Below are 27500 nucleotides of genomic sequence, written 5' to 3'. Positions count from 1 at the left end.
TCTGCAAAACTATGTGGGATGTCTTACACCATGAATTAATATCCACTAGAGACTTAGCTGAGATCATCAAACTCATTTCACGTAAAACAACAAATTAAATCACCCCAGGGACTAAGCGCACAAAAAGCCTGCGTGCTATCAAACGAGGGGGTCCCTATAAGGTAGATTTCTTTAAGCACAGTATTAACTATACTTTCAGAATACACTGCTTCTATTGTTTATATGCACCACATAATGAAATGCTACTTCTGTTTTCACCAGATGGTAGTACATATAATTTTCAGGCCTTCAGTTCATATCATAATACAAACAATTGGTATGGCAAATATTACCGGTCTATAAACACTTCCACTGCTCCACAGCTCTTACACAAAAACAATACAATTTTTCCATTTTACTGTTGTAACAGAAACCATGATAATTTCTGATATTCCAAAATGTGTGTATATCTGGTCAGTTCTTTACGCCTGAGACAAATGAAATGATCAAATCTCAAACTGTTTGGCTGCTTCCATTTCTTAAATGAAAATCAAATATTAACAAAACTATGCAAATATCAAAATGCTTAAACTCTGCAATACAAGATGTATCCTTAATACATTTTAACAATAACACACGCTGTGTTCCTACACTGGAATAACATCATCCATACGAATCCCAGGAATTTAGTATATCTGACAGTTTCTCTCAACCACCCATAACATTCTTTCCTGTCTCATTGTAGCTGGCAAAAGAGAATTCTATAATTGAGTGGTACAGAACATGTGCCCTCCCTGCTAGAAGATGACAGATGGATTATAAAAACTTCAAAGCAGAGCATTTGGAGCACCAGGGGAGAGATAGTGGGTATTTGAACTCTCAGTCTTTACCCAGGAGACAATGGCACTCTGACATGGTGCATATATCAAGGAATGGTGTAACTAGATAGACATAATCTTTCTTTTCAGTAAGTATTTAACATTCTGTTACGAACAAGTTTCAGCCTAGCTAAAGTGCAACTCATCTTAATACTAATCATCGTAGCCTGAAAGGCTACATGCCCCCTTTTTTCAATTTTGGTTCAACTGCTCCTTCATAAAACTGTTTTTTAAAGGACAGAAGCAGCGTTACATAGAGGCCCGGGTAGCAGAAAGGCTATTTTTAATCTTAAAAATCATGTTTTGCTGGGAGTTAGTATTTGCATATACGTAGGTGAATCTGTTTGCCCACTGGAATGCTTATTTGCATTGTCTGCATTTAAAGTGACGCTCTCCACGAGACTTTACATACCACATGTTGCTGATTGCTCACTAATAGCTACCACAGTTACCTCTCATTATTAACACCCCTAAAAACCCCTTATAATTCTAGGGATGCAAGTCCTTTCTAGGAATTGGTCCTTTCACTCCTGCTGCGATGCCACGACAACGGCTGAGCGCACGATGCCATCTTTACGATGATAAATTATCATCTGCAAAAAATGCATCCTCCTGCATCCCTTAAATACTTGCTAGAGATATATAAAGACAGGGAATCCCAATTATACCAGAAGTGAGTTTAAAATTTCTTAAAGCTAACAATAATTGAATCAGCATATGGATTTTCTAAATCATTACCTTCCCATACAAACGCAGGGTTTGGGTCTACCTTGAAATAGTTCATCAGTTTCTTTTTACTACTGCTGTTACAGCCATTGCCTCTGGTTTATTAAGAAATTACTTGCTCAAATTGTTTATAAAAATACCTAAGACTTACTGTAAGGTCAGAAGCAAAAACGAGTTTAAAGATCTCATTTGTCTATATCACAGAAATCACACACACATGATTTGACACAGTTTGCAGCCACTGTTCAGCAGGGCCCAGGACTAGAATAGCAAGGGTATTATTGCAGGTCAGAATTGAGGGGTGCTGGCAGAACTGCGTGTGGGAAAGCTTGCATAACATCCACCCCGTGCCAAGCTTTAGCCTTTGTTATTAGTCCCTTTAATGAACGCCATATTCACACACACACACAAAAAAAATATGCTGCATATTTTAAATAGAGTGAATTCAAAACTAAACAATTGGAAGATTCAGTGCTACAAGAAAGCCGCACAGTAACTATTCCCATTCTCCAACAAATGCATTTAATAAAGTAACATGCAAACAATTTTAAATATTTGATCTTTTTATTATACAGTGGAAACTATTAAGGAAAAAAAAAAAGCACCAAGCACTCTGGAAGATGATTAGGCTGTAATTTTTAAGTAGCAAGTAAAAACAATAGCACCAAGATAACAGAGAGAAGCAACCAACTTCCCAGCTGCGTTAATACAAATGGAGAGCAGCTCCAGCAGGGGCAGAGGCTCTGACGTGCTGCCCACTACTTCAGCGTGGATGGCTCGAACAGATAGCACTGTGACAAACTGCTAAGTTGCCTACTAATGTATATTTTTTCTTGCACAAAACATTAATCCCAGTCTTTACAAGAGGGGAGGAGGTGGGGGGCCGTGATTCTTTGAAAGGGACCTGTTTTGAGAAACCCTTTTTTAAGTGCATTTTCATCTTTTCTTTTTTCAGTGATCTTCTGCCATACTGGAATGTAAACACCACAGGAATAGACAGAATCTCGAATTAAGGATTTGGATGCCTTTCTTTAGAAGTAATCTTCAAAGAATGTACATCCCAAACATCACAGTGGCTCAACAAGCTGGGAAGCTAGCTACTGCATGTAAAGCTGCACAGGTCATACCTACTACTTACTACCAGTTGGTTCATGAATTGCTACTAAGATAAACAACCATCCATATCTTAGCATATTTGACAGGCAGGAGTATTGGGGACAGTAATATTGCTTTAATGGAAAAAAGCTGTTCTTTCACAATGGCACTAGTGTACTTATACACACTGTGTTGTTGAATTAAAAGTTAGCTCAGCAGGAATCTAGCTTTATTTCTGTTAGTAGGCATCCGCCATCAGTCGTCGATGCTAGTGGAGAGGAAAGGCATGTCTTATTTACAGATGCTGTTGTGCAGAATTTAATAATAGTAAATACAGAGAAGACAGACTATTGTGGACGGAAAAATCTTCGCTTTAATGAACTGTCAACTCGTCCATCATCACGTTACCCAACTAAAACCACCAAATCTGGACAAGCTCTTTGATGATGTAAGGCAGGCAAGAGGTTTTGTTCACATGCAACAAAATGGAAGAGATTGCTGCCGTTAAAAATATACTAGCCCATGTTAGCACTAACTGCCACACATTTGTTAGATAATAACTGGATTTTTTTCCTAGGAGAATAGCCTTCTGCAAGAAAAAGACATTTAATCAGAGTGATACATGACATCCAAAAACTGAAACCAAAAATTATGGCATGAGCTAAAAGTAAGTTGTCTTCCTGAAGGCAGAACACTGAAACATCTTTAAGATTAATTCCGGGTGAGAATTCTGAAAGTCAAATGCCGAAAGATATTGAAAATACATTAATTATGCACAACTCAGGATCTAGGAGAGGTTAAACCCCAACTTGGCAGAAAATTGAATCCTTTTATTTGATACAAACTTTGTACATAGTGATGTTGTGTCCTGCATTCCTAATCTCCCTAGATCTACTAACTGAATAAAGGAGCTGCAAGACAAAGGAATCGAAGCATTAGCCCTCCCCATGTCATTCTGCAAAGAAATTTAATTGAAAAGGCATTGTGGAAAATGGCTTCTTGCAATTGTTTGTGGTAGAGGTCAAACCTCAGACCTACCTGGGCCAATTGTCCATCTTGTTCTATCAAACATTTATAACAACTCCCTTAACTTAAGTGGGATTTGAAAGAAGACTTTTCCACAGTTGTGTCTGATTACACTCTCAGGAACAACTGTCATTCATGTGCATTAATTTTCTCTATCACCTAAAGCACTAACCAACCTTTGAAGACATGCTAGTCTACCTTCTATAGCGCATATTTTCCAGTTTTATCAGAACTGAATTTTATTCCATTAACCCAACTTTGCATCTGCATACACGTGTGTGTGTATTAACACTGAGCACTGTTTTCTAATTTGAGTAGTCTAAATTTTAATACTTTTACCACTCATATCCAAATGCTCAAAGTTTTGAGGGCTAATTTTGAATGAGCCACATTTTGATTCCCAGAAGGATAAAGTACTTACTTCTCATTACAACATACAATAATAGCCATGCTCACGAAATCAAGTCCTATGTCTCTGAAGATGATTTTTCCAGGAATCAGACATACCAAATAAATGTCCTCTTTGGCAAATGCAAAGCGAAATCTGTATTAGGGAGCCATTCAATTTAATTCCACACGTAGACACGTAAGTGAAGATGAATCTTATGCATTTGCTAAAGAGTTGATTGGTCTGTTTGATAACACGATGCTCTCCAAAAGGTCACCAATTTGTCTAACCTTAGAAACAACCACTAAAGCTGTTAGAGTAGCAGCTTCCCAGAGCAGTAAATTTTGAGGAGGTTCTCTGTCTCTAAGGACCAAGATAATTCCAGAATGTAGCCACGAATTCTGTTCTGGTTCAAAGTATAGGAAATTCCTTAAGGTAACAATTTTTCTTTTTCTCAGAATACTAAAGGTCACAGTCTGACACCTTTAATTACAGCATGAATGTTCAGCAGAGTAACTTCAATGGCTCAAAATGAGGCTGAACCTAAAACCGTTTGCACGAACCACAAACTTCAACCACACAGCATCAGGCACTCTAATTCCCCATCCCTACGCAGAAACTAGTCATCTTTCTAACCACTATGACTGCAACTTCTCCAAACACAAATTCTAAAATTCTCCACTTTCCTCAGCTTTCAGCCTGGATCCCCATGTGGGGATGAAGTAAGCTCTCTGGAGCTCTACCAAACACCCAGAAGGAAGCAGGAGCTGCAGAGATAAGCTATCTTTTAATCAGCCAGTCAATCAGCTCTCTCAACCATCAAGTGATGCGAGTGCAGTTCCTGGACCAAAATCCTTGTTTCCCACTGTGTCAGTCCACCTGATTTAAGAATTTGGTTGCCAGACTTTTCCTTCAGATAGTAATAAAGGACACTACCAGAAAAATTAAGTATTGTTTATGTCAGCGCTCTTCTAAATATACTTTACACAGCCATATGTCACATAATGGTCTGACCCTGTGGGTGCCAGGGTCTGAGGACTGCTGACAATTTTGTGGATGCTACAGGAACCTTGTACTTCAGGTCAGTTTGGGTAAGGAGTGTCTCTTCCATCAGCACAATCTTACTATCTTTAGAAACTACAAACCCAGATGTCATGTTTTGGAGAAGAAAGTGACATCCTGAAAGAGTATGTGTGGATAAACAAGATAAAAAAGGGAGCACTTAAACATCTCTTGCCTCCAGAGGAGCACAAGCGTTTAATTCCAGTATACCTGAAACAGGCCTATATATATCTTTAAGCTCTTTCTGCAACATAAACCAAAAAAATGGTTTTAAATGGACAAACAGGGTCTCACTCTAAGATCAGTTAGATGTACACAAGTTTAACCCACTGTTCAGTGGTTACAGGGAGACAAATATAATAGCTCTAACTAGAGCATTTTGTATTTTACTTAACATTTAGACACTGAAGTTTTCAGTGCTGGGGGGAGCTTGTTCTCTTATCCATGTCAACCAAGGTAACAATTCACAAATAGAAGGTGATGTAACTAAATCGTCGTGCTGCACTGGTTCTGGCAGGTATTAGTGACTCTTACCTCCCCCATCATTTCCTAGCACAGGGAATACTGCAAGTGAGCTTTTTTTTGCCAGTAGGCCACGGGCTTTAGAGAACACTACACCAAATAACAACTCACATAGAGAACCACCAAAATCCACCACTGGAAGAAAAATCATGCTTAATGGCTTCTGTCTGATTGCCTCCATGACTTCATTCTCTCAGTAACTGCCTCTGAGAGCTTTCAGTCTCGCTCAGACAACAACATGACTGCCACTTTACCTGAAGTAACTGCTCATGAATCAAATACCGGCTGATGGAGAGCCAGAGTTCTCCTAAAAAGCAAGGCAACAAAGACTGCTCAACCTGACCCTGGCATTTGGAGACACCATACAGTTTTGTACCTGTCGGAATGGAGAGTTTTTAAGCCCATACAAGAAAGAGCCATTACAGAAGTTCAACACCAACCTCTTTCTTCCCTGGTGAAATCCTTCAGCTGTTAAGTCTTGCATCGTTTGAGTAACCTCGAGTACATCTCTATAGAAATGCAAAAGTCATCTTCCATTGCTAATGTACACATACAAAGAGTGAAGCCTGCTCTAAAGGCCTAGGTCCATCTACTTCCCGACAGCTTCTTTACAATCAGGATATTAATTCAAGTATTTTCAAGAGCAAAATTCTCAAGCGCAGAATCAATTTTGCAGAACTCTGGGGGAGAGTAATAGAGAAGAAACTGCTGCGACAGGTTCTGTGAGCTACAAGGGTGAAACTGAAACAATCTAAAGTTTCAAGATAAGAATCTGCTTTGGTTATGGAGCTGTTTGTGGCTGAGCCACTCTGCCCAAAGCCAAGACCCAGCGTGGAGGGGAAACATGGGGTATAGAATCTGTGCTTAGGCCTAACCAGAATGCGAGGGCAAAAATGCAGCATGCAAGTGTCACCATGGGAACATAATACTGAACATCTGAGGGAAGCAAGGTGAACAGCCACCTACAACAACAATGAATTTGGAAATGGCCAGTGAGTGCGGAAAATAGCTCTTGGAACAGAATGCTCTCTGAAATCATCAGTTCAGTAACATCCATAAAAGTTAACAACACCTTAGGCTTCTTTTGAACCTTTTTCCAAAACAGAACACCTTGGCACATTCACACCTTGAAAATGGTTTCCTGTTCTGGCCTCCTTCCTCCTACCCAGCCCTTCGTGCAGCCAGCATCATGAGATAGGCAGCTGGCCTGGTGCAAGGGCATCCCCTCCCTTCCCACTGAAGCTGCCACCTTGCAGACATAACAGTAAGACATTCTCCCACCTGCACTGATTCGGCCACATCGTGTCTCTTCAATTTTTCTAAGCAAATAACTAAAATAAAGACATATTTATATACTTTTCATCAGTAGAATAACATAACATTTCTAGAGGTGGTAAAAATCCTTATATCCACTCAGCAGACAGACACTGAAGCACTGTCTCATCTTCTGAGGTGATAATTGCCCCCAGTGCACCCACAGGAGTCATTAGTACCAAGAGGTGTTCAGTACCTGTAAAAATCACCTTCTAATGTATTTCCCAAGGTCACACTGAAAGTCAGTACAAGAATCAGGAACTAAGCTCTGTCCAGTGCTTAATCAACAAGTTTAATTTTCAGGTGTCATCCATTTTTTCCTGATATTATGGTCATTCAAGCTCACATTTCACAGATGGACACATTTTGCTCCAGGCATACGCTACTTGATCTATTTTAGAAATCAAGCACAAGATCTTTAGATATGGCCAACGTGCATACTCACAATGCAGGATAATAGTACGCAGAGGTCACTGCTGAGCCATTCAACACCACTGCATGCTGGAGAGTCCCTCTGTGCCATGGGCCCAGAAATGCAGTTAGGGTTTATAGGACACCCTAGCCACTCTCCTAGCCCCCCAGGAACCTTTTTCTACCTTCTTAAAAAAAATAATAATAATAAAGATACTTGGTCCCAGAACTTTGAGATCAATGCCAAAAGCTTTGAATTAACGTACTTTAGAGCCAGATGGCATCAGAATTCTGGGAGCCGTGGGACACTATGCCAGACAGAATTTGCCCCCATATCTTGATCATTTATCTGAAAGGATATTCTGCTATATAAAGTCAACTTTGTATTTTTTTTTAAACACATGATAAAAAATGCCCACTTTTGTCCCCTTACAGAAGTAGCAGAAGTCAGATCTTTATTTATTAGGCTGAAATGGATATGGTTTAAATGTAGCAAAATTTGAGAAGGTCGCTAAGATCCTTAACAAAACACCTGATCACAGAAGCCCATTGAGAAAAGAGAATTACAAGTTCTTTGGCCTCAAGAAGATGCACGATAAAGCTTAATTGCAAAAGCAATGCAAAACAGGCTGAAGTGAGCTGGAAGACAGATACGAGTAATTGCCAATTTTTAAAAAGTATTTTGCAGAATGAATTTATGGTTCTTTACAATCACTTCATTACCTCCAAAAGAAATCAGAAGGAAAATTGCAAGGTATCAGTGAACAGAACTGGTTTATTCATCTCCTAGGTAGAAATTCATGTTTCTCTAAGATATCAAACAGGTTATTACACTAGGAGGAAGAGAAAGTCCACCTGAAGAACATCTCCTTCCTTTGAATATCCATAAGTAAATCCACCACAGTAACATCAGCAGGAATAGAAGAGGTGGAAACGATGTACAGAGTTTACATAAAATTCTGCCTTTATGCAATTCACAGTGATACATTTCAGCCAGGACTGGAAATGAACAGTCCCTGATGGAGTCCTTGTGAGAGATAGAAGTAATGTCCTTCCACCTCGACAGACATGAGAACAGGCCCATATGTCCAAACCGGAGATTTTCTGAAGGAGAAATCTAAAATATGTTTGGATCATTCATATATAGAATACTTCAGGCTACAATCATTCTCAGCAAGAGATTTTCCTTAATACTTGTCTACATCTGTCAGCTCATGCTGATACATACTGGTAGTTCTATTTTTATTGATTTTAAATTTTAACAATGTCACAAGTTAATTCACAGGTCTTTAGAAGAGACCAACAGTAACTAAACTATTCCAACATCTCAATGAACCTACTTCACCAGAAACAAGAAATGAGTATCACAATTAGTATATTCGTAACTCATTTACCATTTTATGCAGCGTATGCTCTCTTCTACACCTCCTCCTTCCACCGCTTACATTTCCCTCTATATCAGCATCTTGATATCTTCCAGGCTCATAATTTCATATTGCTATAAGCTTTTCTTTTATTTCTCCCCTTCCCAGGTAATAGTGGTGATGCATGGCACTTTGCTTTGGAGCCAATTCCACCCTTCATATCGATGCATTGTTTAATTAGGGACGAGTGAAGGAAAATTAAGAGTGCAGAGACAGGATTAACAAAACCAAAGAGTGATGATGAAGAATGTAGACCCAAAAATGTGTTTATAAAATTCCACATTTTAATGAGTAATAGCTGTGTGCTTTTTAAATCATTTTGTAGCTATGGCTTCCAGTCATGAAAATATATGCAATCTCATAAAACGTCTGATATTAGCATGCCTCTTCAAGTGCAAGTGAGTTGTCAATAAGACAATTAAGACAACATCAATAATACACACTGCATGTTATTATCTACTATTCGAAATCTCAGCCTATCCAAAGATCTCTGGAAACAAAGAGTACATCTGACATTGGCAAAAACACTCTCTCACAAGAGAAATATGCAATTCTGAATGTATGCAAAGGCAGCACTACCTGTAAAGGAAAAAATGAATTGCTTTTAAATGCAGTACAAATAATTCCTGGTAACGTAAGATCTGGCTCTATACAAGAAAGTCCTACAATAGAAAATTAGCAATCCTGTGCTTAAATCAATCACTTCTATCACATGATCCAAGTCAATAAAAGTACGGAATAAGTGCTATCATTGACCTTAATCAGCCAACAATTGGCACACGGGGATCAGAAATTCTATTGTGGAAAGCAGTTGTCCCTTGCAAATCAGGGGCTTGGGGGAACCACAGACATGCAAACTCTTAATTTCTTTGTCCAAACTAAGCAACGTTTCTAACAGGAGGAGGGAAGGAGAAGCGAAGTTAAATAAACAAACTTCTTTCAGGTGCAAACCTCAACAGCTGCATATACACTCCCATTTCACAACTGAGGAATACTTCACTTGTGATTTTTTCCCCCTGCGTCAGGAGCTGCAGCTAAGCATACAAGGAAAACAGCCTTCAATGATTTTACCTGGTGGAAATAGCCTACCTGGAACTAAGGGTGATGAAAATTGAGCTGCACAATGATTAATTTGGGCTTTAATCCCAACGTCCCATTTCATCCAAAGTTGCCATTAAGCTCAAAAGGAGAAAGGACTACATAACTGGGACCTCACATTTTTATTCGTCCACATCATAAGCTGAATGTGATTTCAGATTGAACAGAATAGATTTCCCTGTAACTAATGGACCAGATATATTCATACAATGTCCTTTTATTGATTTTACTTTCTTCTACCTATTGTTTGCATTTTCCTTTGAAAAACACATAACTGTCATTACGCTGTAGATATCTTTTACAATTATTATATCATTCACTGTTTCTTAACAAAAAAAAAATACATGCTTTACTGGTGTATGCTTTCTAATGAAAGACTCCCCACTAGCCGAACTGGAGTCTAAATTGTTAGAACATACTGTACATCTTGGGAGAAACAAGAAAATTAGACCCCTTTGGAATTGGTCTGTTTAGTTTCGAAACATGCATCTTTAAAAATTTAATAAGAGAAAGAAACGGCCAAAGGACAGACTTCATTTCAGACACTTTCTAAACAATAAGTCTATTTATATAACTGATCGCATAACAAATTTCTAGGCACTTTATGGAATGAAAAGCCTTTTGCGCTGCTGAAGTCATACCGCACACAGCTTTCAAGTTTCAGAAAATAAACGTTCAAAGGGATACAGATATAAGATGTATTAAGGATTTTTAACTTTTGCTGTTCTGAAATTGTATATGCTGTCTTAAATAACCACAAAAATTTTGCTAAAAGTCTACTAAGCATAAGTATTTAAGCAACTTTATGTGTACTGTCATTGTTTACCAATTTTTTTTTTTTACTCTCTTCCTTGGTTTATATTTTAATATTTTGTTCCTAAGTTACGATTATGCAAAAAGACGATTTGTTTTGGATGACTGTTTGGAATGTTTACAATTATTTAATACAATTTACTTAACTATTTTGAAACCAAACGATGTGTTGAATTAAAGAAGGTTCAACACTCAAATTGCCTTCATATGCTCATTTTTCAGCATACTGCACTGACAGCTGAGGAAAGCACATTTTCATTTGTACGACGTGCGTGGTGCTCCACCAGGTTGCACTGATGAAATATGCGATTTCAGAAGGACAACTTTTTTCATGGAATCAACATTTAATTTATCTGTCATTATGGTAGCTAACAGATGAGTGCAGGCAGAGATGAAAAGTGGAAATGTAAAACCATATTGTTATCTACAAAACATATGCAGAACTTCAACTATAGCTTACGAAGTATGAGGCAGCGATTCAACTGTCAGTTTCAAAGACATTTTCAAATAACCGAATTAGCTTGCACTCAGGAGCACATATCCATGTTTATACACAGCCAACTTTGGCCAAAACCACGACCTCCAGTTTTTCAGCTCTTGACCAGAACTAAGCCTAAGGGCACAATAAGGGGCTGAGGTTTTAAAGCAGAAAGCACCCAGGCACAAACACCTTTAGCAGACTACAGCTTCTAGCAGAAGCTGAACCAGGTGCAGCCACTTTCATCAGCCAAGTCTGAGATTACTCCCATGCTGACTATCCAGTCCTATGAAAACATGAATTATCTGCATGCACCAGAGCAGCATTCATCCACACATTTTGCCACTGCTGGACATCCTTCTCAGGATTTCAAAACTGTACAAGTAATTACCAAAAATCTCCAGCTGACAACTTAAATACATAAACGCCCAAATGTATTTAGTAGTTTATTTATTTGCACTGTTTCGTTTCCCATTTGGAAGGAAACATTTCTCCCAGTCTTACAGATGGGACAAGGAAGAAACCTAGAATTTAAGAAGTGTTCTGGAAAGGAACTGTGTTAGGACTTTCATCTCTCCCTTTTGGTTTCTACACAAATCTGTTGCTTCTGGTTGCACAATCAAAAACAGCCAAAGGAACCAGCAAATCATTATCCATCACTCAGACTGAAACCCATTTTTCAACTGGAACACACTGAATATTTCCAACTGAATATCGCTTCAGACAGTACAGGAAGTTCAGCCATAACTGAGCTTCCAGAGAGCTTTTGTGCTGTTGATTCCCCCCCCCCCCTTTTTTTTTGTTGTTTTGCCTTTTTTTTTCCCCCCCCTCAAATAAAGGAAAAGTACAGAGAAAGGGCTTAAATTCTAGATTTAAGGTAGCTCTTCTGGGATAACTTCAGCCCTGGGTAAAGGAAACAGAGTCACAATCTCAGATTCTGTACAATATACGAGTGTATATATATGTATAATATATGTATAATATACATATAATCTGTATACCACAATGAAATGTGTTGATGCAGCTTAGAAGACTTCAGTATCAGTGAAGCCAAGACTATCCCTTTGATACTCAAAATCTAAAATAAGCCTGAACCAAATTCTGCTCTGTCACGAATAAAACTAGTTCAGAAACTTATTCAAATTTGCATTTCTGTTTGAAACAGCATTTACATTGTGGTTATCACTATGATATCAGAGCATTTAGGGTATGGTCTCTCTGGCTCCTATAGAGAACAGTCAGGAACTGTTCTGCCTACAGTGGCACAACATGAGGGACCCTACAAAAATCCAGACCGTGCCACTGAAGGAAGATGCCCATCAGTCCTCCAGCCTTGGCCTTTTTGAGTAGGGGGATTTTTCTCACAAGATGCCCAGAATGACTGATGCCATAATCACGAGGAGCATGAATCAGCACACGGTCCACATAGGAGCAAAGCTGACAACCCTTCAGCTCCTTTTGAAGATGAAATCTTCATTCTAATAAACTCAGTGGTAAAATTCCCCATGTCTGACTGGAGCCAAGACTTCTTGTTAGACTGTAAAGCCAAGAGGGAAAACAGAGACATGAATTTTATTAATCACTCCTCACACACTTCAATGAGACAGTCTAGTCCTCCCCGTTACTGTTAGGGTTCACATGAGGACAGGAATAGGATTCTTCTCCCTCACGTTAAACCATCACAGGAACATCTTTCTTTTCTTCCTTCCTTTTCATGGGCAAATGGAGAGCCTGAAAACTGGAGGCTCAGATTCTAGCTTCACTTGGCTGGTCTGACACACAAATGAAAATCGACTGCAATTTGCTGCATAACCTATGCTGTGCCCCAAGCTGCAGTAGCACTGCATGGTTTCATGTAAGTGACATGTCACAGTCAATAGCAAGAGTGTCAGCTCACTGACAGGCACACAACGTGTGACACCATCCTCCAGCACCACTCTTCTGCAGCTTCCACCTCTCAGTGAGAGTGTAAACAAGACTCAGCAGCAAGGAGTGCAGAACAGGCGTTTTATGGGGTTTGTCAGTGCTGTGATATGCAACTGCTTTGGAAAAGTATTACTGCAACCAAGTGTCAAACATCACTCATGCCTCCACTGCGACTGTGAGCATGGAATAGTGCATAAAAAACGAAAGTGCTAGTTAAACTGTGTAACTCCTGAGCAGTGCCCTCCATTAAATGTAATTGCATTATCTGACAAATAATCAATGTTCAGATGACACTCAGGAGTCTTAACTGCTAATCCTGGGCTAAAAGTAGCTGATATTTGCCTTCTTTCTGAAGTTTTATACTGTGCCTGTGCTTCAATATCCGCCCCAAGGGAGACGCGGCATCACAAATAAGGTCCTGGCTTCCAATGTGATTTTGCTAATAGCACCATTAGAGAGATGAAGAACATAATCTGGTTTTGGATGAAAGAGGGTGGGCAGAATGACATGGCACCTTGTTTACGTCATTAGTTAGTACATTCAGCAAGTTTGCTTCTCATTCTGTTAAGACTAATTTTTCAATATTTGGTATAGATCTCTTATTTCACCAAGAGTTCCAACAAAAAAAGGAAAGCATGGTGACTTTGATATCAAGGTCTGCAAAGAAAATTAAAACAGCAAATATTTGTTCAGAACAACGTGCGAGAGTGTAAGAGCTATTTTATAGCTCTGGATTGCTCTGATCTGAGTGCACACAGGCTAGCATTCTCCCAGGATGAGGTAAAAGACTCTTCTCGCCACGCTTTCTCCACCCAGCAGGGTTCACAAGCCAGACTTCCCATGGCCAGGAGCCTTTGTGCCCTGTTCCAACCCATCAGCACAGAAGCGACCATTGGCACCCCAGCTGCTGCCTGCATCCTAACCAACCACTGCATGCATTGCCACACTCAGCACCTCAGTGTGGTGCCACAAAGCTCCTTGGAATTACGCTGCCTTCCATGCTTCCTCGTCCTGCAGCCAGGTTACCTTCTCAGGAAGGGCTTCAGAAGCCCATCTTTGTTAGCCTCACAGCCACAACAGGTTGCGGATGATGGGAATGGCCCAGTCACTTTGGGTGTCTGCAGCGGTTTTGCTATGGAAACGAGTAGTGTAAGAGTGCCAGGCAAGGCTCAGGGAAAAGACCAAGCAAAGGAGAAGAGTTTTCCCACTCATCACAGAAAGCAAGGTCCTGTGGCATGAACTTAAACAATCTTTGTATGAATGCTGTACTCGTTCATATTGAATACTATTTTTTTAATGTAATTCAAGACCACGATGACTCTGAAGTATTATTCCTTTGAACCACACTTTTAAAAGAACTACTACTCCAGCAAATTTAAGAAACACTTATGAGACCACATGCATCTCTTGAAATCATATGGATTATTGATGGGTGCAACAGAGATTTCAAAAAAAAGTGACAATATTGTTCTTAAAATGTTTTCAAAACATTGTAACACCCACACTCATCAACATGAATTTTAACTCCTGAACTAAGGACTGTGACCAAAGCTCCAGAGTTTTCCATTGCTTTGACTTTTCCTTACTTCAGAGGACACGATTCAGCACAGACCTGAGCACATGCTATAACACCCAGCATGCAGTCAGCAAAACAACTAAGCACGTGTTTCAATACCACTGATTCTATACTAATTCAGATGCTACTACATAAATGCTCTTTGTAAGATGAACTCAAGCAGTACAGGTGGAGTAGCAACACTGTGGCAGTGTGTTTCACTAGACAGCTGTAACTGGCATTCTTTACACCTATAGGAATGGCACATTTATAAGATCCGAATTAGGACTCATGAAACAAGTGATAAAGAACCACAAACTGTTCACAGCTGAAGGAACACATGATCTTCCACACAAGCACTAAATAACTCCTAAAAGCTACAGAAACTTTTCTAAAAAAAGGCCTTCCTTATAAAATCTAAGCATATAAACTCCAGAAAAAAAACCACCAAACATAACAAGAAGATGAGTCCATTTTAAAGTTTTGTTCTTATTAGATCAGTTTGTTAAAGATAAGCACATTTGTCCTTTCTATAGATACCTTCATATAATTCAGTTATAAGTAATACATGCAAGCATACTATAAAACACTATTGTTCAGTAACTTATTTACACTCACTTTGTGCACTTATCAAACTCCACATACACCTGCTTATAGAAGAATGGGGCATCTGTGCCTTGGCAAGAGGAGTTTCATGATGGTCTCCAACCAGAGAGCAGCAAGCCCTAATAGAATAATAGGTAACTGGGTTACCTAATCGAAGGGTTTAAGTGTCGGCAATACTGCTGATAATAAACTAATAAGTTAGAAGAGCCTTCTTCACCTAGATGTCCAGCAATGATTAAACTAAATAAGGGCTGAAGATTGTTTAGAATTAATGTTGTTCACATTTAAATACAGATTATCTTAGTAGGGTTTTGCATATTGATTGTGCACTGCTGTTAAGTCCTCTTATTTCTATAGAAATAAATGATCCCTACTCAACATAAAAACGCTGTCCTAGTACTAAATAATGATCTCAATAGGGGGCAAATCCTAAATGGAAGTAACTAAAAGGGGACTAAATTGTGCGCTCTGTAAGCGGGCGGCCAAGAAACACCTAAGACCCAGAACAGGATACAAATGGCTCCCAAGCCTGACAGAGCACACTGTTCACCAACACTAAATTCCATTTACACAGATAATGCTTTCTGAACAAATACGTGAAAAGAAAAAGTCAAGCCTAGAGGAAAGAAGGAGTTTAAGAGGTTCCACTCCTTTACTTTTTAACAGATTTCCTACTTCAAATAAGAGAAGATTGTGAAAGGAGAAAAAATTGCCTTCAAAACCAACTTGAAAAGGCATGTGCAATACTCCTCCTCATGTTATCTGCCAGCCTTGTTTCTCCTGACAACATGTTTCCCTAGCACTGTGGCAACCCACAGAGAGACCCTGAGAAAAACGTTTTGTAGTCAAACTCTTGCTCTGGTACATCTACATGGAGCTGGAAGCATGCTGAAAGCTAGTGCTTCTCCTTTAACTTCTGTTTTGTTTTGGCTTTTTTCTATTTTATGCAGCTCTACCATCAACACCAGAGAGAAAGGAAGAAGGACTATAGAAACTTAAAGGAAAAAGAAAAAAGCAACCAGAGTATTCAAGGATATTTTCATTAACAGATCAGAAATTGTAGGATTCTGCCTTTAAAAAAAACCAACGCATTTGCTCTGGAATAAATATATTTGAATCAATAATAAAAGCACAATTAGTAATAGATATATGATGCGTCAAAACAGCAAGCAACAATAAAAATTGTCTGAGGATGTATCTGTAAATCTGTATTTGTAAAGGAGTAACATAAAAGGGTCTATCACTCCAATAGGTAATATTTTATTTGACTCAAATATATGAAACACTTCTTCAAAAGCTCAATCTCCCAACAGAAAAATCTCGTCAAAGCGAAGTATGAGCAGAAAAATAGTCCCTGTCTGATTAAAAACATTGATATCTTCTGAAAAAGGCACATGAACAAATGTCATGCAGTTGAAGAATATGCACTAGCCAGGTTGTTTTTAGAGCCATCAAATCTACTTTAGATGTTCTACAGAAGAGAGGAATGAAAACTGCATTACATTACAGACTATACATGTGTAAATAGTTTTCAAATCTATCTGGTTTTATTAAAAATGTAAATCATAGATCATAATGCCTCTGCCAATGTCACAACAGAAACTGCTTCATCAAATGCAAGTTGTTTAACTTAATGGCGAATGGGAGCTCACCGCAAAAGATACATTTGGTAAGTAAGAGATAAGAGTGTAAAATAGCTCATCAACAGTTGGTATCAGGAAGAGGCTTGGAAATTGTATTTATAAAACAGCATCTCTGCTTCTGTGATGATGACTTCAACTAAAAGCAAGCTAAATTTGACTGATCCAACTCACACCTGAAAAACAGGATAAGCCATAGACAGCTATGATCTGGTCATTCAAACATTCATTAAGGTCTTCAATTAATGAACTCAGCAGTGAATTTTCAAAAAGTGCTGGAAAAGTGTTTACATTCATCATTCTCTAAGAGGAAGGCTTTCACTTCTCAAAGGCGATGCACGGGTACTATTTCTCCTCGTTATGAAGAGTTCATGCTGGCAAGCGAAGGGCGCTGAACGCAGGTCACAAGTCAGGCAACCTGGGAACAGGCTGAGAACACCAAAAGAAGCTCTAGGTGCTGCTGTCAGATCACTCTGTTATCAGCAGCAGAGGCCCCTGGAAAGCTGCAGCGCTTCCTCACGCTGCCTGAGTTCATATAGTAGAAAAGCAGCTTTCAATATCCATAAATGTGGGCAGTTTCCCTAGAACAGCTCTTTGCCATTTATACCGCAAAGCAAAATAAATTAAAATCTAAACCAACTAACATTAATCACAACCATTAAAAAAAAGGAAAACCTTCAGCTCCAAACTTTACTCCAGCTTTACTTTACTCCAAATTATCTTGCTATGGTTAATCTACCAAGGATATGATTTTGTGCATTCTTTACACGTAAAATTTCTCAGGGTATTGGTGGCAGTAAAGGCCTACAAGGATTGCAGACATATCCCCAAACCCGTCTAAGGTTTAGGAAGAGATGTCACAGCATTGCTAGATGACAGCAACTCAGATCAGTTCTAAATGACTCAGACGGTTTCACCCAACTCCAACAGGTGTTTACACATACATGGCTGATCAACGGTCTGATCTCAAATCCTTCAAAGTCAGCCTTGCGGTGCTCGTGGATTTCCACAGATTTTGAACCAACTCCTAAGAAATAGTCTGGCTAGCATTTTGTGTACTACATGACACAGGATTGTATCTTGTCTATACACTGCACATACATATGAAAAAAAGACAGCATAATTTTATAATCAGAGAAACATCACTGATGTAGCTTAGGTCCTCTAAAAACCAAAGTTGCACAGAAATTGAAGACCAATAAAAATGTTTCCATGGTTCTTTTTTTAATCCCATTGAAAACAATTTTTCGTTGTAAACATTTTTGCTAGCCAAGCACTGCAGCATTGTGCAACTGCATGACAGCCAAAGAGAAACTGATGAAAAGCTGACTAGATTGATTTCATTTTTCCAACCGGAGTGAAATACGTAAAAGGAAATAACAAAATGGTGAAGTTATTTTTACATATAAAAATGCTCGCGTTTAATAAACTCACATGGAAACTGCACAGCCAATGGTAACTGCTTTTCTAACATATCTACAGATCGGGTCAGCTCTGCACAGAAAGGAAGGCAACAGTGGGCTCCTGCAGCACCTCTCCCCTTTGCCTGGGACTGAAGGAATACTCTCCGCTGGAGAAGCCAGATCTGAGCCTGCCCAAACTTTGCATCACCCATTCCCTCTCCCTGCAGTGACCTCCCAGGTTTCTGTGTAGAAGTCTGGCAGGGGGTTACTACTGAAACTCGGAGCTATATTTATTCCCTTGGCTCCAATCCATCACTGTTGCAGAGCAGCCAGAAGGGGAACCAACCAATACAGCATGGGATCTGCCAGAGTTGTGCTGCCAGAGAAGTTAAGAATGAAAGACAGAAGCTATCAAAATTACTATTTCTGACTCCGAGAAAAGAAGGGTTTCCTCCCTTTGTGGATCCACTTTCTACAAATGAAAACATCTTTTCTTCTCCTTAAGAAATTCCAACAGAAAAACCTACCACTTCCATAGGTCTTTTACATCTCACACGAATTTCTCTATGAGGGAAGGCACACTAACAGCATAGTCTCTCTAAGGCATTCGTTGGCATTTACAGAGTACTTCTCTCCACCTGGCAGTAGGACAAGTACCATCCACAAGTGTAGGAAGGTCCAAGGCATTTGCAATAGAAGAGTCCAACCCAGCACCTGTTGTACCTCCTACAGCTAGAGGCTTGACACTCAAGGGCGTGTAGGAATCAGTTTTGTTCACACACACAATCCATGGAATGAAACAATAGCAACAAAACTCCATTTTGAGATAAAAACTCTCCAAAAGACATGCTCCCTTACCAACTAACTTCTATCATCACTGAATTGTAAACATTCTAAGAAAAGCACAGAGCTGAATAGGGAATAATTTCAGAGTTTCTTCCTGTTCCCTGTTAACAACAACCTTTTGCAACCTTTCAAGAGAAAGAGACAGTAAAGCAATATTAAGAACACAAGTGTTCTCACCATGTCATTCCCAACAACGTGGGGAACAAGAATCCACAACCAAAGTAAGACCCAGCCTCTCACATCACACTCGAGTGCTCAAGCTAAGAATCAGTCTTCTCCTGACCCACCAAACAATTAAACAATTACTTAAATTGGAATAACGTGAAGATGGAATTTAAAAAGACCCACCCTGGGAGAGCCAGGGCTTGGTTATTAGAGCACTCACCTGGGATGTGAGAAACTTGAAGGAGCTGATTCAAATCAGATATGGGAGGAGCAATCTGACTCCAGCCCTCCAGCAACCCAGGTGCATTTCATAATCACCAGTCCATAATGAAGTGCAGAGATGCAGCTCTTTCATTTTGAGCAGAAATTCAATTGCGAACCTCAGAAATCCTTCGAAGATGCAGCATGTTGCTGCAAACTAATGAACTGACGTTTTTCAACTGCAATAAGAAAATTCTAGCTCATTCTGGCCAGAAACAATACTTCTATATTTGGAAAGCACCTAGTGTGCCAAAGACTCTACCCAAAACATTTGATAGACTGAAATTCTAATCCAGAAGTGGTTGTGGATTTCCTACTGTTCATGTACCTAATAGCACGTTTGTCAATCATATACACATAGATTTGGCTTTCTGTACTCAAGAAAAGATATTTAAACTTTTTTTCTTTAAAACAGTCAAGGATATTTTAAAATATTTGAGCTATATTATAAGAAGTTTTGTGGTAAATTCTGAAGAATGGAGTATTTAGGCCAGGAGAGTTTTCTTAGGTGGTATTATGGTACTAATAAAAAAGTTAGGTTATCTTCTACTAGTTATTTTATTAGCTCTAGGAAAAATTACACTTCTATAGCAAAATCTCAATGAATCAATGAAGAATAGATCTCTATGAAAGGTAAATAAAGTCATTTTATTATATATTTCAATTTTGGGCAGACCATAACCTTTGCATTTATAAACTCTAAAAGGCTGGGTTTCTTTTTGTACTTGAAATAATGAAACTAGAAAAAAAGTTTATTCAGGATCTTACCTACTTTTTGACAACATCAGGCTTTGTACTAAGTTTATAACCAATGGAGTTGCGCATTCTATTTGCAGTGAAACTAGAAATCACATGAGACTCTCCTGGTATGGAACCGAGGTTTTCTCTATGGACTCAGTCCTATCCCAACGGAAATAAGAGGTGCAGAACTGGAACCTAGAAACCACATCAGAATCAATGAAAATGTTTCTATCCTTTATGTGTTTTCCTCTGTGAAGAGACCCATCAGTTCAATAAAAAATGCAGGGTACATTCCAATGAAACAAAGGTTCGTTGAAAAGTTACCTGTAGCAGCAGTTTCAATACTGAGTCAACACTCAGCATTCACAAAACTTTGACATCATCTCATGGACTGAAACCCAAGAGAATGCCCATGCAAACTCTTGAGGAAAAACAAAATAAAACAAAGCAAAACAAACAAACAAACAAAACCCAAAAAACCTAAGAGAGATTGTCTACATGAATTTTTTTGCAGAACTATTCCAGCACTGCAATGGTTCGACCAGGGCAAAGACCTATCAAAACCTCCTTGTCCTTAGAGTAGAAGACAGTTTCTTCTTCCTCTTTCAGTTGTAAACCCACCCAAGAGAAGACAAGATTTCTCCCTGATTCATTCAATCAACGCAAGATACTTCGCAGTCACATCTCTCCCTTGAAAAACACTGATAGAAAAACCAAAATTTGGCACTTCCATACGTTTTAACATTTCTATTCACCCCTTAAGGAAAAAAAAAACATACGCAGACGTATAGAGCCAATGTTAACAAACATGCGTGAAAATAAAATGTAACCACCCATGCAGTACTATCAAAAGAAATGTTAGGACGTGAGCATCCAGGCCACCGTGTTAGCCTTTGTTAACAGAAACCTGACTTTACACCTCCTTGCTTTCTTCACCCCAGCTCTCACGTGCTCCTTCTCAAAAAAGAAGTTTAGGCTTCCCTTGAACTCATTTATCCTTTCCTTGCTAGTAATTTATCCCATATGTTTATTATCCTTTGCATGAAGTAATTCTGCTTGAGTTTCCTATTTATCCACGCTTTTCTACATTTCACGTTAAAGGGACATATCTGTATTTATCTATATCTGCTGTTGATATTCCAATGACAAGATTGATGGTAACAATGTTTGAACAAATCTACAGAGAGCAACTTCCAAGAGTGAAATAAAACAACGTTAACACAAATGGTGGTATCATTTCACAAAATAAATGGAAGGGCAGCCCTGCAGCCTAGCATGGCTATACCTGGGTACCAGGAGTAACTCCCAGATCAGCAGGGGCTGGGACTGCTGGGGGAGTGATGCACGTGGCTGTGACCAAGTGGATGGTGGTATGTGGTAGGGACCCTCTGGAACATCCATGAGTACAACAGGGCTCCCACCTGCCTTGCAAAGATCCACAGTGACTGTGGCAGCGTATTCCAAAGGCATGAAACAGGAAGAAAAGTTTTTAACTTTTTTAACTGAGTTTACCACAATTTTAAGAAATGACATAAAGAAGCTGTAACGAAATTTGTATTAAGGCTGAGATCAGCTTGTTAGGAAAGGAAGAAGTAGGGCTGCCACTCATCTCTCTGCACCACAATGCCTTGACCAACCTGAGGCCGAAGGCTCCTTAGGATGCCCGGAGGCTGAGGAGGAGCCGCAGGCAGCTCCCCTGTGCCAGGCTCTCCCACATCGCTGTGCAGCCCACAGCAGGCAGCTCTTACTCTCCTTTTCATCCTCTCTTGCTTCTTTTTTCTTGTCCAGAAAACTGAGCCAGGGCCACATCTTCCAGAGCAGCCTTCCCCTGGCACTGTGGGAAGCCCACCTGGATAACCACTGCCTGATCTTCAGAGCTGTGGAGCACAAAGAAAACCCACCGACCTCCACCCCTTCAGCAAGCACTGGCCGCCCTTGGAAGCCCAAGATGCCACAGGTGGACAGCTGGACACCAACACCTCACAGAGCAGCCAGTGTCAAAGCATCCAGCTCTGTGGCTCACCCCACGCTACGGCAGTGCTATCTAAGCAACCAACATTATGTTCAGGCACTGCAACCTGCAGAATTCTCCGTTCGCATCCTGCCACAGCAGGCAGCTCTGCTTTTTTCATAGCATGACAAATACTTGTGAGGAATTACCTAATTCTACTTTCGGTTATTGGAGTCTCAAATATTGTAATGCAAAATGTAGAAAAGATTGGATACTGAGACTGCTGTGGCTATTTTAGTTCTGTTTTCTTCATCTGTGTTTAAAAGATAGATTAGAACAAAATTGTTTGTCTTTAATATAGCTTAGCTTGACCTAAAGAACCCTTCTCTTTAAAAAACAATCTCACATAGAGTGTTTAGATTAAGACCTCTAAAAAATAGCGACTTCAAAATACTTTCAAGGCCCCATCTTGCAATTTAAAAAAAAATCAGACAACAAGGCTAATTATAATTACTGCTCCGTAATTCTTTTGCTTTTTGGATGCATCTGGTTATCTAGTAAGATGCACCTGAAAATTAGAGCAAATTTAAATATAAGGGAAAGGTGCCAAATTCTGAATATTGGAAGAAGCTTCCCTCTGGGAGTGCGTTCAGTCACAGCGCTGGGGTAGTTGGGCAGAGGCAACCCAAATCCCTACCCTATCCCCGTGCCTCTTCTCTCATCCTGATGGCTGCTACCTCTGACAAGATACTTCAGATCTCTCACTCGGTGCTTGGCTTCCTTGCTTAACCTGCCAATAGGAGTGAAAATGTCATGGCAGTTATTGTGATCCACTCAGATTCAGACTGACACCACTCATCTATTTCATGTTAAGCAACAAACACCCGTCAGATCCTTACAGTTTTCTCTTGTTTCTGTCCAAGGTCAGATCCTGATCAGTGACTTACTCATAAAAAGTTTGTACACTGTATTTGGCCGCACAACTGGAAACCAGAACCCGCCTTTGTACCATGACCTAAAGATCATCCCATTAAGCATTGCAGAATTATTTTGCTTTTGCATGTTTTTTTTTCCTGTTCTGAGAATATCTGTGCCCGGAGTGTCATCGCTACAGAAATTTGGATTTTCATCTACAGTTGCCAGAAATAAGTTTATTTGTGTTTCTTAAAAAAAAAAAAAAAAAAAAAAAATAAGCTAGGTATTCTATTTTTTCATCTACGTTCTCCTTCCCTGAATCCAAACTGCCTACACCTCTGAAACAGACGCACAAAATGCCCGAAAGCAGATGGGATAAAGAATAAGGCAAAAAATGCCAGGTGTGAATGAGAGGATATAAAAATGGCTTTTCAGTACAGTCCTGCTTTTAGCAATAACCAAGAGCGTACGCACATCTATTCAGATATCTGAGAGAAATTCAGAGATTAAAATTTAAATTTACTTACAAGTCCCATCAAAACACGCTAAATCAGAAGATAATAAAAGCTGTAGCTGTCCTTATTCAAACTGTAAAAATAAATCTATTTATGGCTTTCTCTTCAATTTTTTATAAAGTTCATCTAAAACCATGCATTTTATTTATTTATTTATTAAGGCAAAGCACTCTAAAAACACCTGTGCAATTCAAAGTTAACTTTAAGCCAAAACATGACAAAAAACGACTCCTACACATTTTCCTGTGCTCGCTGAAACTTGTGCTTCCCAGGAATGAGCACAACCCATTTCAATGGACTGCTGGATTTTCTATGTCTGTGCTAATGCAAATATCTCTGGCCACCTATGACTCCCATAGCGGGTAAACAAGCACATGTGCCAGTTTTCTGTACTGAAAATCACGATTCCTGATCTCAGCACTCCATTGCTGCAAGCAAAACAGTGGTCCTGATGTTGCAACTTCCAGGCTACTCTCTTCTGATAATGAATGGGTTGGGTTATTGGCCTCCAGCATGGACAAAAATATGACAATCAGCCTCTTCATTACATAAAAGTCTTCAGTGAAGACAGCGCCAGACAACTTGCTGAGTATCAGAGAGCTCCAGTACGTTCAGAAGTCAAAAAGCCCATAGAACAATTCCTTTTTCTTCGCTACAATTGATAAAGACACAGCCAATTATTAAAAGTGTTTTAATACACTATTTCCATCATAGCAACTTGTATCTTCAGGAACTCATTTGCAAAAGGCAGCTTTAGCATGCAAATATTTCAGACGCGTTCCCTGCAAATGTAATAGAGGGACTAACCTTTCTTGCATCTGCAGTTGTTAATTGTCATCATTTGAACAGCAAATGAAAACAAAGTTTAAGCCGGTTGCACTTTAAAAAAAAATAAATCGTATTAAATTTCATTTACCTGCAGTGATACAAACTCAAAGTCACAAGCAAAATGTGAGGACAGAGCAGAAAGAGAAAGTGTCCCCAGCTGCAGGCTGGATCAGCTGCACCAGGAGGATTCCCTTCCAGTGCAGGGGCTGAGACAGCAGCCGATTCTCCAAGCACTTGTTACCAACTGGAGACATTTTCTCTCTACGACATTCTGCAAACTTCGAACAACTCATTTATGATTCTTTTGTTCAAAAGATTAAAATATTAACAGCGCATCCGCTAGAAGATTAATTAAAAAAGGAGAGCAGAACGGGAAAAAACAGAACAGAGTAGGACAAACATCTCAAGCTATTTACAAGCATGTTTGTAATGACGAGAAATCATAGAGCCCTCTTTAGCTGACTAACTTGAAAAAAAAAAAAAAGAGAGAAGGAAAGCTGAACACAGGGCCTGAATTTCCCAGCTGCCGGGCCCCCACAACTCCATCCCAAGTCAGTGGAAGTGGTGAGCACTCAGCAGCTCATGCATCAGGCCCATACCGCACAGGGGTACATGAGCAGTCGGAGGCGAGTGCTGTTTGGGGAAGGGGCTTGCTGCAGAAGCAAGGAGGTTCCAAGCAATCTGTCAGAGAAGCGCTGCTACATTCCTGAGTCGTAAAGCTAGCTAGCTCTCGTCTATGGGAAAAAAGTTAATTCATAGGGCTCATAGGGCTTGCATTTGTCAAGGAGCAGGACGTCAATGCTATCATTATCAGGCAAATCAGCCAGGCGTTTAATGGCAGAATCAGGAGACATTTGCTCTCCACTATCAGAATGACATCATAACTAAAGCAGCCCTGGGCGCGGGGGGCGGCCGGCACGGCTCTGGCTGCGCGCAGCCTTTGCTCCCGCTCCGCGTCCCCACGGGTCGCTGCTCCGGGCAGGAGCCGCCGGCCGCCTCTGCTCACAACTTTGTCCCCACAGTATCTGAAAGCCCAGAATCTTGTTTTGCAAAATACTCCCGAGCCTGATCAAAACCTGCCATCCTGCAAGCCAGCCCCTCGGTTAGGAGCGGATGGCTTTCACATATAATCTACAAATTCACTCCAAAAATCCCTGGCGTTTTTAATTACTTCAGTAATCTTCATCCTCAGTGAAATGGGAGGGGAGAAACGCATTAAAAAACTCCTTGCTTCTATGATCTAAGAAGTAACAGCTTAGTTCAGTAAGTCAGTCTTTCAGCGTACGCGAACACACACAATCTTTGAATATTCCGAAGTATTCCGTGAAGATCTGCGCGATGATCAGAAACACAACAGCAATGCACAGCTCCCTTCACAGCAGTGTAATTATACAGCTCCAACACCGCGCATCGCCAACTGCTCATCTATTTCCTTCCCAAAGACCACCGCAGGTACGCAGGCACCGCACGAAGCCTCACCTTGCATGAGGACTGTGAGGGAAAAAGTTATGAAAGCAGACAGAAAACCTAAAATCCCTGAGGCTACAAAAAAATCCCGCTATTGAGAAATAACCCAAGAGACCACACAGGGAATGTACAGCTTTCAGAAGCACTTCTCATCTTATTTGCACTTAACCTATTGATGTACTGATGCAGGTCACTTACTTTTCGGATATGTTTGAACCCCTTACAATCATGCAGATCGCCGCGGTTTTCACTCGGGCTTTTGGTTTTTTGGTTTTGTTTGGTTTTTTTGCAAACAAGTTTCATTAAAAAAAAAAAAAGATCCAATTATGCAAATCTGCTCCCGGATAGGTAGTGAATATTCAGCATGACGGTGATACTGTAATAGTTCAATGCAACGCACGGCACTGGGCAGATTTATGAGGCAACGTCACTACTACGCTCTGGTCCTCGCCGAAGCATCTTGAAGTTAATTAAAGCTGCAATGTCCACTTTTCCAGCCACCCTCCTCATTCAGGTTTACTATTTCAACATCAAACCAGCGAGGGGGCCTCCCCACTCTCTCCGTACATTTAAGCAGCCTTCCCCAGTCAATGAACAATGAACAAAGATTTGAGTGATAGGGAAGGGGGGGGGGGGGGGGGAGAGAGAAAAAAAACCTCCGCAGGAATAATCAAATCCAGTTTAAACGAGTAAAAATATAGTTTCTAATATTAAACTAGAAAAGAAAACATTCTTCTCCGAGCAAACGTGCGGAGGCGCCTCGCCAACCCCTTCAGAAAGGGTCTAAAAGCAGCCAGTCCTTTTTATTTCGAGCAGTGAATGAGCCCAAACAAGGCTTCTAAACTTAATTATGACACTTAAAATAGTCTTTTTCCACATAAGCGGGGAGGCTCGCCGCCGCTATCTGTATCGAGCGGTCAGATCAGCTCAGCAAACACGGCCCCTGTTGGATTTATTTTAAACTGCACGGGGGGGCGGCGGCGGCGGGGGGAGCGCAGCCCCGCGGAGCGCTCAGCCGGGCGGACGGCAGCCGCGCCCCGCGCCGCTCCTGCCCCGCACCGAGCCCCGGCGGCGGCCGGAGCGAACGGGGATGTGACGCGCCGCGTCCCCGCCTCGCACCGGCTCCGGCCCGGCCCCAACAATGCCCTGCTCCCGCGGGCGGCGGCCGGAGCCCTCCCCGCCGCTCGGAGCCCTCCTCCCCGCCCCGCCGGCACCCGCGGCCCCGAGCCCCGGCCGCTCCGAGTAACTTTTGCGCTGGAGCCCCCTCCGCGCGGGAGCCGCGGACCCTCCGAACAACGCGTAAATCTCCGCGACCTTCTATTTTGCGTTTAAAGTTCACGGGCGTCACCGCTGCCTCCAGCCCTCTCCCTCCCGCACACGCACACACATATATTAATTATTTGCAAAACTGCAACAGATGGGCGCATTAAAATCTGGATTCTTTCCTACACGGCATCAAAGAACCTC

General features: G+C 40.5%; 1 protein-coding gene across 7 annotated transcripts in view; it reads right to left on the bottom strand.

Moving 5' to 3' along the window:
• Positions 1-27500, bottom strand: part of ZNF536 (zinc finger protein 536) — a 328996-nt gene that overhangs the window by 299983 nt on the left and 1513 nt on the right. For 4 of the 7 annotated variants that reach the window (XM_021408610.1, XM_021408614.1, XM_021408609.1 and 1 more), the window contains exon 1: positions 19368-19492. The exons of 2 other annotated variants lie outside the window; for them this stretch is intronic. The gene's annotated coding sequence lies outside the window, so the exon portion shown is untranslated. Of the gene's footprint in view, positions 1-19367; positions 19493-27500 lie in introns of those variants that run through there. One more of the 7 variants, XM_021408617.1, reaches the window with a different exon arrangement.

This window comes from Numida meleagris, chromosome 10, assembly GCF_002078875.1.
Source record: "Numida meleagris isolate 19003 breed g44 Domestic line chromosome 10, NumMel1.0, whole genome shotgun sequence".
Classification (NCBI taxonomy): Eukaryota; Metazoa; Chordata; class Aves; order Galliformes; family Numididae; genus Numida; species Numida meleagris.
The sequence above is the reverse complement of the archived record's forward strand: the minus strand, read 5'-3'. Positions and strand labels throughout refer to the sequence as shown.